Source organism: Larus michahellis, chromosome 1, assembly GCF_964199755.1.
Source record: "Larus michahellis chromosome 1, bLarMic1.1, whole genome shotgun sequence".
NCBI lineage: Eukaryota > Metazoa > Chordata > Aves > Charadriiformes > Laridae > Larus > Larus michahellis.
In genome coordinates this window covers 54,791,200-54,805,859 of record NC_133896.1, presented here as the reverse complement: position 1 = coordinate 54,805,859, position 14,660 = coordinate 54,791,200, and the positions used below count along the sequence as shown (strand labels likewise).

General features: G+C 47.9%; 1 protein-coding gene across 5 annotated transcripts in view; it reads right to left on the bottom strand.

Annotated features, from left to right (window-relative positions):
- The window catches only part of TCF20 (transcription factor 20), a 130,316-nt gene extending 118,979 nt beyond the window's left edge, over window positions 1-11,337 (bottom strand). For 4 of the 5 annotated variants that reach the window (XM_074577581.1, XM_074577653.1, XM_074577664.1 and 1 more), the window contains exon 1: window positions 10,830-11,337. The gene's annotated coding sequence lies outside the window, so the exon portion shown is untranslated. The remainder of the gene's footprint in view (window positions 1-10,829) is intronic. The other variant, XM_074577623.1, reaches the window with a different exon arrangement.
- Between the last annotated feature and the right edge of the window lie 3,323 nt (window positions 11,338-14,660).

The window sequence follows — 14,660 nt, the reverse complement described above, 5'->3', positions numbered from 1 at the left end:
AGCAGTGAAAGCACAAACCTCCACCTCACGCTCTAAATAATTAAACTCTGTGGGAGCAGCAGCAGACTCATAAAACTCTTACGCAGACCAAGCCAGCCATTAATGGGGGTCAAAGATGAACGCTCTATTTTTTTCTAAGTGTGCTTTGATGCGTGGGGAGAATGGTGAGAGGAGATCTTCATTATCCTCTCTGGTGCCTGATGAATTTTTCCTTTCCTGGCTATCAACACCTCCTACCTCCACCTGAACCCCTTACTGCTGGCAATCATCCGGACAGCCAGAGACAATTAGAAGGTGTGTTTGGACGACATCTGTGCTAGTCGGTCACCTGCAGGTAGGGAAGCAAGAGGCCTCACTGAGCAAAGCCAGGCTCTACCAGAGTCTCAGCCAGTGCTTATTACAAGGTTTGGATTTCACGCGGAAGCCGCCAGGAGGAATCTCAGGGCCAGCGTGATGCCAAAAGTCATGCAAACCACAACCTTGCACACCATCTCCCCTACAGCAAGGCACGGAGCAGAGCACAAGCCAGTAAAATCTGTCGGGATTATTAGCTTGGGCTTGGAGCCAGAGCTGGGAGCTGCCACAAGGGCAGGGAGGCTGCCTGCAGCCCTGCAGGTCAGCGGGAAGGAAGTGGAAGTCCCCTGACAGACAAGGAGAGGCAGCAGGCAGGAAAGGCAAAACACAGTTGAGAAAAGGTCACGGAAACACTAGTCTGACCCGCCCCTTCTGGCCTTAAAATACACACATACACACACACACGTGAGCTTTTTACTACTCTGCTTTGTTCAGACATTTTAAGGAGAGCTCTGCTCTTCCCACTCCCTTTGCATTCCTCCAATCCACACCAGTTCTGGAAATGCTTATTTAGGCTTTCCATCAATGAAAACCTCAGGTGGAAAGAAAGGAGAGCAGCCTGTTTCAGGGAAGGAGTCACCACATCGACACAGAAAACTCCCCCAGCAGCATGCAGGGATGCTGGATGCTGTGTTGGAGTGCCAGTTCCAGCCTGCACCAGCCAGCCCTCTGCCAGCCTGTTTTCTCAGCTGCGTTTGCCTTGTGTGGAGGAGAGACCACGGACTGGAACTGGCTCCAGGATCTCTGCTACCTTGCTGAGAAAGTGGCTGGTGTAGCAAAGTCAGTTTTTTTTATTATTTATAATTAGTTCTGATAGATGCCCCTTTCTTCAGGTCACTAGGAACCTCCTCCCGGCAAACCCCAATACTCGCGCTTTCAGAGGGAAGTTAAGAGCTTTACGTGCAACACCAGCACTCATCTTTCCCAGCATGGCAAAAGCAGCAGCTGTCACTTCCATTATTCTTGGAAATAAGGGAGAAAATAGTCAGGACTCTTGAGCCTTGGCAGCTCTTCCCTCCCACCGTTTGGCTACCAGTGCTACAGTTACTATTCAAGGCAGAAGTACTCAACAGGGCACACATTCCAGGGGGCTGAGCCATCCCGCGTGGCCAGACTCAAAATGGCAGACAGCAATGAACAGGATAATTAGAAAGTACAACAGAAACCACAACACAAAAACAAGCGGCTTCTATTACAAGAAACGGTTCTATGGCATGGTTAGATCCATCACCCCATATGCTGGGTCGTGGTGGTGCCTCAGGAGCCTGCTGCTATTATCTGTTTGCAATCACATTTCAGCCCGTCTTTCTGCTTAATGCACGAAAAGCAGAGCTAATCAGATTCGCTCTCTCTTTCTGCTTAATGTCTCCAGTTCCCAAGCATGCTCTGTACTGCTTCAATTGATGTTCAACTAACATGAGCTAGGAGCATGCCCTGCAAAAAAAAAAAAAAGGAACTACCTATTAATTTTAGTCCTTCTTTCCATCTATTATGTCTAAAATTCCTTCTACACTTGAGCTTTGCAAACAAAATTCAGGAAATTCCCGTTTCCCTCTCTACACCACACCCGGCTCATGCATGAATTCCCTTCTCCAAGCTGCTCCTCCAGTGGTATCTGGGCAATTAATTACAGCACAGACCTATCAGGCTTTCCTCTCACTCTCTGGGACAGCTTTTTTAAATATTTCCTGGCTAGGAACCTCCACAGAAGGATGTCTTCTGCTGGCACCATAATAGCCCCTCTTTGTTAATCTATCTGAAGTGATCATCACATGCTCTTCTACTCCCTCTCCCCACAGCACTATTTAATTATTGCAGTCCTACACGGAAACTCTAATGTACCCTTGGCATTTCCAGTCTGAGGACAAACAGGGCCCTGGAACGGCTGCTTCTTTCACTGCACTCCTTCGCACTCCACAGAACAGCTGGAGCACTGTTAGAGTCAGCTGTGATACCTGGATCTTCACTAGAATGACCAACACAACAGCAGAGAAGCCCCCAGACTGGGCAGATTGCAGGAAAATTCAGCGAAGAGATCCAGGAAAAGACTGGCTTACAGGAACACCCATCATCATGGGTTAAGCAGCACAGGAGGAGAGTCACCAACTACAAGCACAATTGAAGATGTGCCAGAAGAACAACAATAAAAAAAAAATCAGCAAGTATTTACAGGAGATGAGAAAGAGTTGTAGGTGGAAGACAAAAGTGCCAGGATACATATCTCTATCCAGGAGGAGTGGGGAAAAAAAGGGAGACTGCGGAGACGAAACCTCAGACAGCCCCTGCATCTGTACACATCCCCCAGGTAATACCCACTACATCAATCAGAACAATGGCAGCTCCGGAGAAGACCCCGATTATCCAGCTCCTTCACTAACATCTTCCCCAGAGGCTGCACGCATGTGCAAGGGGATAGAAGAAAAACATACTTCTCAATGAGATTACTTACAGCATTTTCTATATTGCTCCCTCTATTATAAATGTGTCTTTAAAAAAAAAATATTGCAGCTGGCTTGTAAGTGTGTCAGATTTTAAAAAAACCTTATCCTTGAAAACAAAGACACTTTGTGCTCAGCACATCCAGTGGCACCATTATTTAATATCAATACACTGGTTCTTTCCTTTATTCACTCCATCCTTGGAACACAAACCCACTGTAACAGCCACCCAGTGCATAATCTTACCATGCAAAGCAACACAACCCTACAATAATCTTTCTATTGCCATAATGTCTTCACATACCAACGAGAAGAATTTAGACTTAAATGCTTAAAAAAAGCCCCAACCAACTGCAGTACAGCATGAAACAAATCTCTAACAACTCTCAAGTTGGAGCAAATTCCCTCGTCCCTCCGTACTACTTTCCTTATTTGAAAATGGCTGCACACACATTTCCAATTTGTGCACCACACTGATTGCAACCTGCCCCTCCTGCCAGGTACAGCCACTCGGTCAGTCCACACATGCATAGGCTCACTGCATCCTGCTGCCTCTGGCACACTACTCTTCACTGACATCATCTTCACCTTCATGCTGTATAAAATTCATCAGACAGGCACAGTATCTGCTCCTTCAGCCATAAAGCAATCACTGTAGGCCAACAGACGCCTCCATCTAGTCTCCCAAATGCACACTCTGACCTGCACCGTGCCCCCGCTAAGTAGACACTGGGGCATGCATCTCGTTAGGTGACACATCCCTCCTTCCCTGCAGTCAGCTAGGGGTAATGCAGATACACTGATCTATCAATGCCAAAGCTGAGGCAGGAACACTGTTCATGCCTGTCAGCAGAAGCAAAGTTTGCCTTGGCCAGTTCCCATGGAGTCTGAGCTTCAGCACACCCATCTTCACCACATCCCCAGAGCAAGACAGCATCGTTCTGCACTACCACAGCAGTGTCCCACACAAGGCCTTCCCAATTTCTGCCAATGCCTGAAAATTAGTCATGTAGTTGCACCTGGAGGAATTGCAAGTCACATTTCAGAGATGGAGAGACCTCCTCCTGGTGCTGTGGTACTCAACTTCAGGCCCGTCTCACCACGGGCATGCAGAAAATTCTCCAAATGTTTCCCTGCCCATGCCATTTATTCCAGGCCTCAGGGACCATGTGGTCCCACCAACTCCAAGACCTCAGTCCAAACGGCCACCATCACCACATTTGGAGAAGCTGTTTCACAAGCTCAGCCTACAGCTATCTTCTCAGGCAGCCTCCTTTTCACCTCTCATAGAGGAGGGTTATGGCTACTATTTTTTGAGTCCTTTAATAATAATATATGAGCCTAATAATAATAATTGTTCTTAGGCTCATAGCAATGGGCTGTTAGCAATGGGCTCTCGGGAACTATGGTATGCCTCTCACTGCAGAGGCAGTGAAACTCAACCTTTCCCCTTTTTTTTCCCCTTTTGAAAATGCTGCTTGGGAATGGAGTCAGCATCTGGACGCGCAAAAGTATAACGTGGGGAAAGAATGAGAGGAGTGGAGGGGAAGGGAGGGACCTGAAAATGAAGGCCGAGGGCGAGGTTTCACATTACAGCTGAACCAGGCTAATAGTTCACTGCTGCCAAAAAAAGGGGGGCCCCATTTCCACCTTTCTTTCATTCCCTACCTTTCACTGCTGGCAAAACAAATCTCGCCCCTCCTGCGCAGCAGCTCTGACACTAGCCTGAACCTGGTGAGCAGGTTCAGCTCCCTGTCCCAGGAGAAAACTATTCACTTTTTTATATTTTTGGGCAAGTCAGCTTTCCAAAAGCTGAACAAGCTGGATCCGTTTAGCACCAGAGCGGGCACAAGGCAAGGAATATGACCACAGAGCCACGAGCAAGGTATGACCACCCACCCCTCTTAGAAAGAGTAAGTGGTTAGAATGGTTCAGCTACAGCAAGAAAATCCATCCTTACCCACGTGAAACTGCAGTTTCACCCAACAAGTATACTGGTTCGCACAAAACAAGGGGCCTAGCTGAAAAGTCTGCAATAGAGGTGTTTGCTAATAATCTTAAAACAGGGAGTTTTACCTATTATTAGGCTCTACCTACCAATAGCATTTCTGAACTGGATGATGAAGGCAGCCATGTAGGTAAACAATGACACTAAAACTGAGCAGACCCAAACCAGACAGAAATAAAAGAGGTACTGCAGGTTTTCCAATAATAATTGCGCCTCTTTCTAAATTGGACTCTCTTATTATCAAACAAGATGGCTGCCTTCATCACTATGCTCAGAGATGTCTGTTTTCATTACAAACTTAACAATTAGTTTCAGGGTGCTCTTGATAAAGCATTTTTCTTTCCCCATCATCTTCCACATCATCAGATGAACAAAAATAATGCAGTTCTTTTCGATTAAAAAAAACAAGCCCATATTACTCCACTGTCTTTATTCCTCTCCACCTCCTCTGCTCAATTACTAAAAGCAATTTACAGACAATAAATGTAACTTCACAGCTGCCTGTATGAAGTATTCCCTTCATTTTATAGATGAGGTTACAGGCTATACAGAAATTAATATCAGCGAGGTCTACTTCAAAGCTGGATAAGCAAGAGGAACAGATGAACTCTTAAAGAATACAGATCATGACTGTACTCTAGTAAAACCAGTAATAAAGAATTAAGGATGTTACCAGTTGGGATATAAATTCCTTGAATGTACCTGCTTAAATAACGGTAACAAACAAAAACCTGCTTTTAGGTTTTGCTTGGGTTTATTCTGTTTTTATTAGGAACAACATCATGAGCTTTCAGATTTACCGCTCAGCATCCCATGCTCGCTTTGCTAGTAAACGCATGCTTAACTGATAACCTCACGGACTCAAAGAGGGTCTTCCCAGTTGATGCATGATCACCAGGAACCTGCAGCTAGGAACTCTGGACATAATTTTAATCGATGAAGGCAAGCCAGGAGAGATCCAGCATTTTCTGCCATAGCCTCATGGGCTTTGGCAGGGCTAAGAGAAGCAAAAACCTATGTCTGCTGTTAAAATTGACAGCGGTGACTTTGAAAACGCACCAGGAGTAGCAACACCAAAGGGGAAAAAAAAAAAAAAAAAAAAGTCGTGCAGTTTTGTGCAAGCACTCTTCTGATGATAACTGCTCCTTAAGGCTTAATGAAAATGCACAGCCAACTTTTCTTCTTCCACACATTAGCAGAGCTCAGAAATAGCACCTGAGTCTAGTTATACAACTCAGCAGGCCCAGCTTCTCCTAGGAAGAAAACACCACCAGCCTGCAGGTACTCCAAAGGCTGAGTCATCTGAATAGTCCCTTCAAGAGAAAATAATCCTATTAAGAATTGGGGTGTTGGTATTGAAGACAAAAAGGAGTGTTAATTTTGGCACTCCTTAATTACACTCTCTGTCCATTTACTACCAAACCTAACACCTGTAGGTTAGTAAATTCACCACGCTCCTCCATCTATCCCCAAGGGCCTTTCCTGACACCATCCCCTCTTTAGCCAACAATTGCCTCTCATTGCCTGTATGTTTCTTTATCCCTGACTACCACAAACTAGTATTTCTACAACCACAGCACTTAGAAAACTAATTTAGGATTAAGGCCTTCATTTCTAGCCTGCACAGAAATACCAGGCGTGCTTAAACCAACAGGGCGTTGTGGGCTTCTGCACTGTGACTAGCTTAAAACCAAAAGCCGTACCATGCACACATTGGAAAACAGATAGGCTTCAAGATGGACCAAAAAACCAAACACAACACAAAGGATTTTGACTTGTAAAATCTCTCACATGAGGAGAGCTGATAAACACCATAACACTTCTAGCAGAACTGCCATTTTCTGCATTTCCACTGCAGCAAGTACAGATGTTTGTGCCCGCTGATACTTGTACCCTTTTCACCCAAGCCTGCAACGGCATCACAACCTCGCACTAGCCCCAAAAATGGCTCAGCAGATGTAGCTGCTGCAGAAAGCGCCTGCCCCACAAGTGGCAGTCCACATACAGGGCATGCAACCCATGCTCCCCTTTACAGGCAAGGTCTGGGGTGTTTGTCCCAACCCATCAAGCCCCAAAACCTCCCAACAGCTGCACAACAGCAGGCGGAGAGAGGTGAACTAACGGGCTTGAACAGGTAGTCCTGCGGTTTGAACTGATACCCCAGTGTTATCAGCAACGCCACAGGAGTCCAGAACTTGCCTCCTACCCACAACCCCAGTCCAGCAGCCCTCATCTGCTCCACCTGAGGACAGGCCACAGCACCCCTCCCTCTCCTAAACTCTTCCAAGGGGGACAGACTGGGAAAGAAACCAGTGGCTCAGGCTGAGAATTTTATTTTTGAGGTTGGCAGATCTGCTGTGGAGACTGATCCACTGATATTTTTCTAATATAAGGAACATATAAGATGCCTAGAATTTGATAGCTGCTTTTTAATTAAATTGAAATAAGTAAATCACAGCCTGTTGCCATGGAGAATGAACAGACACAGCCTCTTGACTCCAGGGCAGGATCAAGCAGGAGAGGCAGACAAGGCTGTGAAATTAAAAACACCTATTTTAAAGCAAATGGTCTTGATAATTAGCAAAAAACGTGGCATAGGGAAATAATACAACCATATGGCAGGAAGTGGTTTTCAAGGTGAACTACAAAGCTGTTTTAAATAAATGAATAAACTGCTGGAGTTGCTGGGTCACTCGCAGAATCATATATGCAGGATTAAATGTGATTTTAAAAATACACCCCAAAAAAATAGCAATTAGCTCTTCTTTCACTTTCCTGCCTATAGTCTGTGTCTATTCTTATTTTTAAGGAATCATTTAAAGTTATTAATGTTTGCATCCATTTGCAGTTACCAGAGAGCCATCAAACTCACAGGTTTCCAAAACCCTGGCGGTTCACCCTGAAGCGAGAAGAAGTTTATGGGATATAAAACCTTTTATCTCTTACTCAGTGTCATTACACAATCCTGGCCAGGTCAGCAGACACTAATAATAATTCGTGAAGATTCATTCCTGTACATCCCTGTTATGACTTCCATGACAAAGTGACTTGAGGGGGGGGATTTGCCCCCGGCACACCACGTACCTGACCCCGTGCTGCACCTCTCAAGAAGCACAGCTCAGAGAGAGTCAAAAGGTAACGCTGGTCTGTCAGGGGGAGGCAGCACGGCCTTCGGCACAGGCTTGGCTGACAGACAAAAGCCTCGCACCCTCCCTTCCCAGTTAGTCCAAACAGCACAGGGCATCAAAATATTCCACCTCTTCCTGGTTCCGGCCACAACAGCTACCAGCTCACCCCCATCAGCAAAGGCTGGCCAGAAAGATGGGGCTGGATAGTTTATGTTGCTCCTATACCACCTCTGCAGAGCAGGTACTGTATGGTGGCTGCCCCGATTCTTTTAAGACACTTGTGCTCTGCGTGGATCCGAAAGGGCCCCAGCAAGGAAACTCCCTCATCACCTTTCTGAGCCCAGCCAGGGCAAATCTGAGCAAGACTGTCTTAAAATTTCCAGTAAGCATGTGGCCAAAGTGCATCAAATTCATAATAGCTTAAAAATACTTGAAATAAATTGTACCTGATGACTCAGTTTCAAAAATGTGCTGTACATTTTTTTGAAGGGAAGGGACAGACAGACTAACTTTCACTCCAAACCTCCTGTCCACTCCAGGGGAAAAGCCAACCTTTTCTCCTATTTTGTGAAGACACAAGTCATCAGCCACAGTCATTAGTCTTCCATTGCGGCTAATGACCCACATGAAACAAACTGTCAGGGTCCCAGTCCAGGACCTCATGACACAGCCAGCTACATTAAAAATCAGTCATATTTTCAGCACTAATCAGCAGAATTTGAGCTGGCTATTGACAAGTTCTCTTCTGTTCCCCACCACAACCAAGAAACACCCCACAAAGGGAGGGGAGGAGTCAGGACAGAAATCTTAGAAAAAGAAGCGGTTGGGGAAAAATGAGCAATTAAAATCAGCATTGCCTGCCTTCATGGTTTTGCCCCATATTCTGTAGCATTCGCTGCTTTAACTGAAGTCACACTACATAAAATCCCCGGCTTTCATTAAAAATAAACTCCAGGTCCAAGTCTGCATGACGATATACATAAACTTGCAATCTGGTTCACCCTGAGGATGCCAACAAGGACCCCAATGTCACTCCTTAAAAATGTTGGGGTGGGGGCAGCCTGCGCAGGCTAACTCATAGCCTTTAAACAGTTGAGGCTGACGGTGGTATTTGCCCAACCTCCTCGCCTTTTCCAAAGTCTGCAGCAAGAGATGTGAAACATCTCAGGACACATTAGCTGCACTGGAAGGTGCTACACACCCTCAGCTTCCCCTCTCCCCACAGCCTTCCCTGGTGTGCCATCGTTTTTCTGCTGCTTGAACCACAGTCGTTCCCCACCACCTGAACACAAATGGCTTCGCCAGGGCTGCTTCTGCCTTCACAGGCATCAGGTACCCAGAGGGCACTGGGTGGCTTGTTGCTCCTCCTCACTTTGTAGCATTACTTATTTTTAATTTTGACTTAAAAGAAGAGATTTAACACGATTACCGAGGCCGGCCCAGCGCCTTCCTCTGAAAGGGAACTGTGGTTTCTTCTCCGTCCCCACTAAGCCAAGATAACCACACAGGGGAAGACAACTCCTTCCCAGGGACACTCCCAGTTGGACAGAGCCAGTGTTAACGGGCGCCTGCGTTAAGACTCAAGCCAGGCAGCTGCTTGGTGTATGAAGGAAGATGCTAGTTGTGCCCAGGAGCAGGTTATTTTCGTATCACAGCAGAAATGGTTGCAGGCCAAAAATAAAATCTAAAAAAAAAAAAGGCAAAAAAAAAACCACCCACAAACACACATCAAACCATTCGCTTCAGCAGCATCATACCACGCCGTACACACAAAGAGGGGAGAGCACTCGTGGGGCCGAGCCCCCTGTTTCCATCACTTGTGCTCTCTCCCCTTGCCCACTCTTCCCCGGCCTCCAGCCTGTTCTCACGCCACCCCACTCCCTACAAGCCCCTCCTGCGCCCCCCGCCCACCTTCCTAGTACCCCCTTCTCCTACTCACAAACTTCTCCTGACCTCTACCATCTCTGACACTTCTCCCAGCACCACACTCCCAGGAAAACCAGGGCCGAGCGCGTCCCAAACAAGAAGCGGCTTGGGATGCCAGCCTCACTGGGGTATTTTTCACCTGGCAGCGGGTCCCGCCACGCCACTGCCTGGGCTCCCACCGGGAGTTTCCAGCCATAACCCTGGGTGGCTGCGAGGCCGCTCGCTCGAGGAGCCTGTGGTACATATGCTGTCAACAACTTCCAGTCATGATCCCGGTGGGCAAGTCCCGGGTGGGCGAGGGGCCGGCTACCACCGCCAGCAGTAATCCAGCTTTGGGAAAGGCTGCTCGTAAGCGGGATGGTGCTTTTCACAAAAATAATAATCACCTTAATAATATTCTTATTAACAGCCAGAAAGGTCACGACGTCTTGGTCTATAAGGGGGGGGGGGAAGGAGATGGGCGAAGGGAGGGGAAGGAGGGAATGCACAAAACCGCGCAGCGTTAACCGTTTGTTCGCCATAAAAAGAAAAGAATATGAAGGGACGGGAGATCAACGGCGGCTGCAGACAGACAGACGGACAGAAACCCAGGCGAGGGGCGGCCTGCGGGAAGCATCAGCGCTTCCCCCCCGCGCCGTCCCTCACACGCGGGGAAGGCGGCTGAGGAAGGCGAGGGCGGCGGGTCTCCCACCCGCAGCGCCCCGTTCCCCGTGGGTGGGGAAGGGGGCCGCGGGGAGAGCTCGTGTTACGGCCCGCTTAAAAACAAATAATCCCCCCCCCCCCAAAAAAAAAAAAAACCCACCGCGCACACACACACAAAATCCAAGCGATTAAAAAAGTCACCCCAAAACAAATATGGGGGGGGGAGAGGAGAAGGTGGGTTGTGGGGTGCCGGGCCCCGCGAGGAGGGGGGGGCGCCCTCGCGCGCAAGGTGAGGCGGGCGGGCGGGCAACCGCCGTAACGGCCGCCGCTTACCTGTGGGGGCCGGCCCTCAGGGTCCCATGGCAGCCCCGTCCCGCCCCGCCCCGTCCCGTCCCGTCCCGTCCCGCGGCGGGCAGAGGGGGCTCCCGATTCTTTGTTGCGCGGAGGGGAGCGGGTACGGATCCTGTCAGCTCATGTGACGCGGCGGGGGGTCGGTCTCCGGGGGCTTCTCCTTGCTGGGTTTAGGGTGGGTTTTTTTTCCTTCCCCTCGCCCCTGCCCGCCCTCCACCGGCGCACAGGGCAGGCCCCGCAGCCGGGCGCGGGTCTCAGGCCCGACTGGCTGCTGGCAGAGCGGCGGCGGCGGCGGCGGGGGAGGAGGAGGAGCCGCCGGCGGGGCGGGCTCCTTCGGCAGGGCCGGGCGCGGAGGAGGAGGAGGGCTCTGGCATCTCACAGCGCTGCCTTGAGGGGGAGGCGGCGGGGGAGGGCACTGCCCCGGGCCCCCGCGACCCGTCGTTTGTCGTGTCCCCCCCGCACCAGGTTCACGCTCTCGCCCGCGTTTCCTGAGAGGAGGCGGCGCCGCTAGCCCGCCCTCCCCTGAGGCCTCGGTGGGATCGGCCTCTGCCCTGGCCCGGCAGGCCCCGCTGCGGCGGGGGAAAGGGAGCTGCGGTGGGCCTCGGGGCGGGCGCCGGCTCTCCTAGAGGAAAGGCCGCTGGCCGCCTCACGGGTAGTGAGGGTGTTGCGGGGGCCGCAGGGGAGCCAAGTAGGCAGGGGCTTCGCCGGCCTCCTTTAGCCTGGGGTAGGAGTGGGTAAAACGGACCCCTGAACAGTGGGTTTGTTCCCCTCGTGAGGCTGCTGTTGCTGCGCTTCAGGCACTGATGCATAGGCCTGGGCCTGCCGCAGCAGTCTGGAAAGTAAATAAAAACGTAATTATGTGCGTTCTAGTTGGGGCTCGCAATAAAAAGAGAGGAAAACCCCTCGTTTTCTCTAGAAGAGATCAGAGAAATAGCAGTACTGAGTCAGATCAGCATCCTGCTCCGAGAGTGCTGAACAGGCAAACCCCAAGACAGACTGTCAGCTGCAACAGGCGGATGGCAACACTGCCCCAGAAGAATCCCCCACGACCTGGTGATCCTGTGGTCAGGCACTTCTCAACCCACAACTGAGGTCTTCGTATTTGACAGCTTCCAAAGGGTTTTTCTTCAGTCCACTCAGTCTATTTTTTTTTGAACCATGTGAAATTTTCGTATCTGCTACATCATGCAGCAAGCATCCAGCTCTTCTTCAGACAGCATTTAGTCATCTCCTTTTGTTTGCCAAGCTGTAAGTGGGGTGTAGAGAGAGATCACCTTTCTGCAGCTCCTTAATGCCCCAATATGCCATTTTTCTTCATGAGCCAAGTCTGAAAAACATTACACCACCAAGCCAGGTTGTATATAGGAAACATAGATGACATTTCTATCAGAAATGCGGACAGCTCAGAAAACCTCAGACTCCTTCATCAAATACAACCGCAAATTCAATGAGCAGCTTCCCTGCTGCTCTGGTCAGTCCCAAGATTGCTCCTACACTGGCATCAGCTTTCTAGACACCACAATTGACATTAAAAAATGGCACCCTGCAAGCTAGCACATACATGAGAACCTACAGACCATAAAACTTCCTCTATAAAGCGGATGCAATAAGACCTGCAGCCATCCAAAACGCACGAAGAAGCTGTGAGATTCAGCCAGCCCTGCAGATATTGTTGCACCTGCTCTGAGGGGAACAGTGGTGATCTGCTTTATCCAGCAAGGTCACTCTTCCAGCAAAACAGATACGAATTTACTGCAATAAAGATACAACAGCAACAACAGCAATTTTAGAAAATCACTTTTCAAGGGAATAAGGTTTATTTGGTGTTTGTCTAGTGCAACCAAAATTAACAAGGACTGGCAAAGTCTCTGACCACATTAGCTCTGCAAATTTGTTTTTCTGCTTTTTATTTTAGAGTCTCTACTGTAGCATTCCCTCCTGCAATCACGTGCCCCTGATAGCGATAATATTCCATGCTAAAATACACACATAAAATAATCTTTCAAATTACTGTCTCTGAAAGATTTTTTTCCCAGTGCCTCTTGTCCTAACCTTCAGGCTCTCCCTTTCCCAGCTCATTACAGGAAGCAAATCCGCAGATGAAAACACATGAAATAGAACCAGATACCGCCAGAGCATCAAACGTGAAATACGCCAGTACCGCTCCACAGACAGCATAATCAATGCCCTTCCTCCCACAGCAAAACCGCCGAAATTCTTTGTTCCTGCATGTACTTGTCCCAAATCTCTACAGTTCATCGCTTCATCCAGCACACGAGATACCCCCACAGAAACCACGTGAATGAAACTAAATAATTGCTGTCTTAGAACGAGTGCGTTACAGCCAGCCAATAAAGGACAGAAACACGTACCCATCATTAGGAGAGTATTTGTCACACAGCAACAACTCGAACCCCTCAATCCTTATCCCAAAGGAGACCTACAAAATGTTCCCAAAAGATAAAGCTCAGAATTAAAATTTAGAATCCCTAGATACTAAAGCTCTTGGATTTAATGGAAACATTGCCTTCCTCGCCCATTCCAGCCTCCCTGCTGACTTCTCCCTTTGTCACCAGCACAAACAACCCTGTTTTGCTAGTGGTACAGCAGAGAACCAGAAACCTGTCAGTCACTTCTGCTCACACCCCTTTCTGCTCCATAGGTGCTCCTTTTTTTTTTCCTGAAGTGGTCAAATGGATTAATATAATTAGATTAAACTAGGAGCAATTGCATCTAACCTGTAGTTAGCTTGAATATTGCTGCTTTCTGTCAGATCTGATAAAGAGACCCTGAGCCCAAAAGCTTGTTTGCTTTTTTCAGCTCTATCAGTTGATCTAATAAAAGATATTACCTTTCACCACAACCCTTGCTTCCCTAGGATCTTTAGACCATCACAGCTACACCACCACTTTTACTTTTAATGTCTTGCCTGCTTTAACCGATTCTTCCAGATTCTCTTATCTGTGAAATAGAATATGATAAAATGTATTCCCTTCTGTATCGATTCTTGCACTGTTTTCATAAATGTAATATCCAAGTACCTTCTAGGACTGCATTAGCTGATCTGACTAACATCTGTCACATGGAGCGTTTGTTTTTCTTTTTCTTGTTCTCTCCCCAGGAAGAATATGATACATGGAGCAAAGTGTTTTGGTTTCATAAGTTTGTTGTTGTTTTTTTTTTTTAATTTCCTCTATTCACATTGCTCTACGTTTATACCAGAGAAAATGAGGACAATGGCAATTTCTGTGATAGACCTTATTTCCCAGGGAAGTTAATTTCAGAGTGTTGAGCCAGCCACCCCTAGAAAGATGTCTCCTGCACAAAGGAACATTTTAATATGTCATTCCCCACCGAAAAAAAGCTAATCCATATTCTCGACATTTGGGACAGAAACTTCCTAAGGAAGGAACAGCATTTCCCTTTCTCCAGCAAAAGAGTTTCAACCCATGATCCTCAGTATGTGACGTTCAAACAGATTGTTGCAGATTATTAACATACAGGCCAGCGCTCTATGTAGTTATAAATAGGAAACTCTGGAAACCAAAAAGAGTAGCATGCCTTTCAATTGCACTGAGGCAGATTATCATAGGACAGCTTGGAGGGGAAATGGTGGAGACAGACTAAAAAATAGAGATAATTTGCTTTTGTGTAAGGAATCACACTGCTGTTCCTCAAAGAGGAACCCTGAATGATCCCATGTGTCTAAAAAGGCAGTAGGTACAACATACAAGCTACTGAAAGACAGAAACGGAGGTGAAGAGAGGAATCATCTGTGCTCAAGCACTGAAAGCAGAAATACCAGAAGACCTC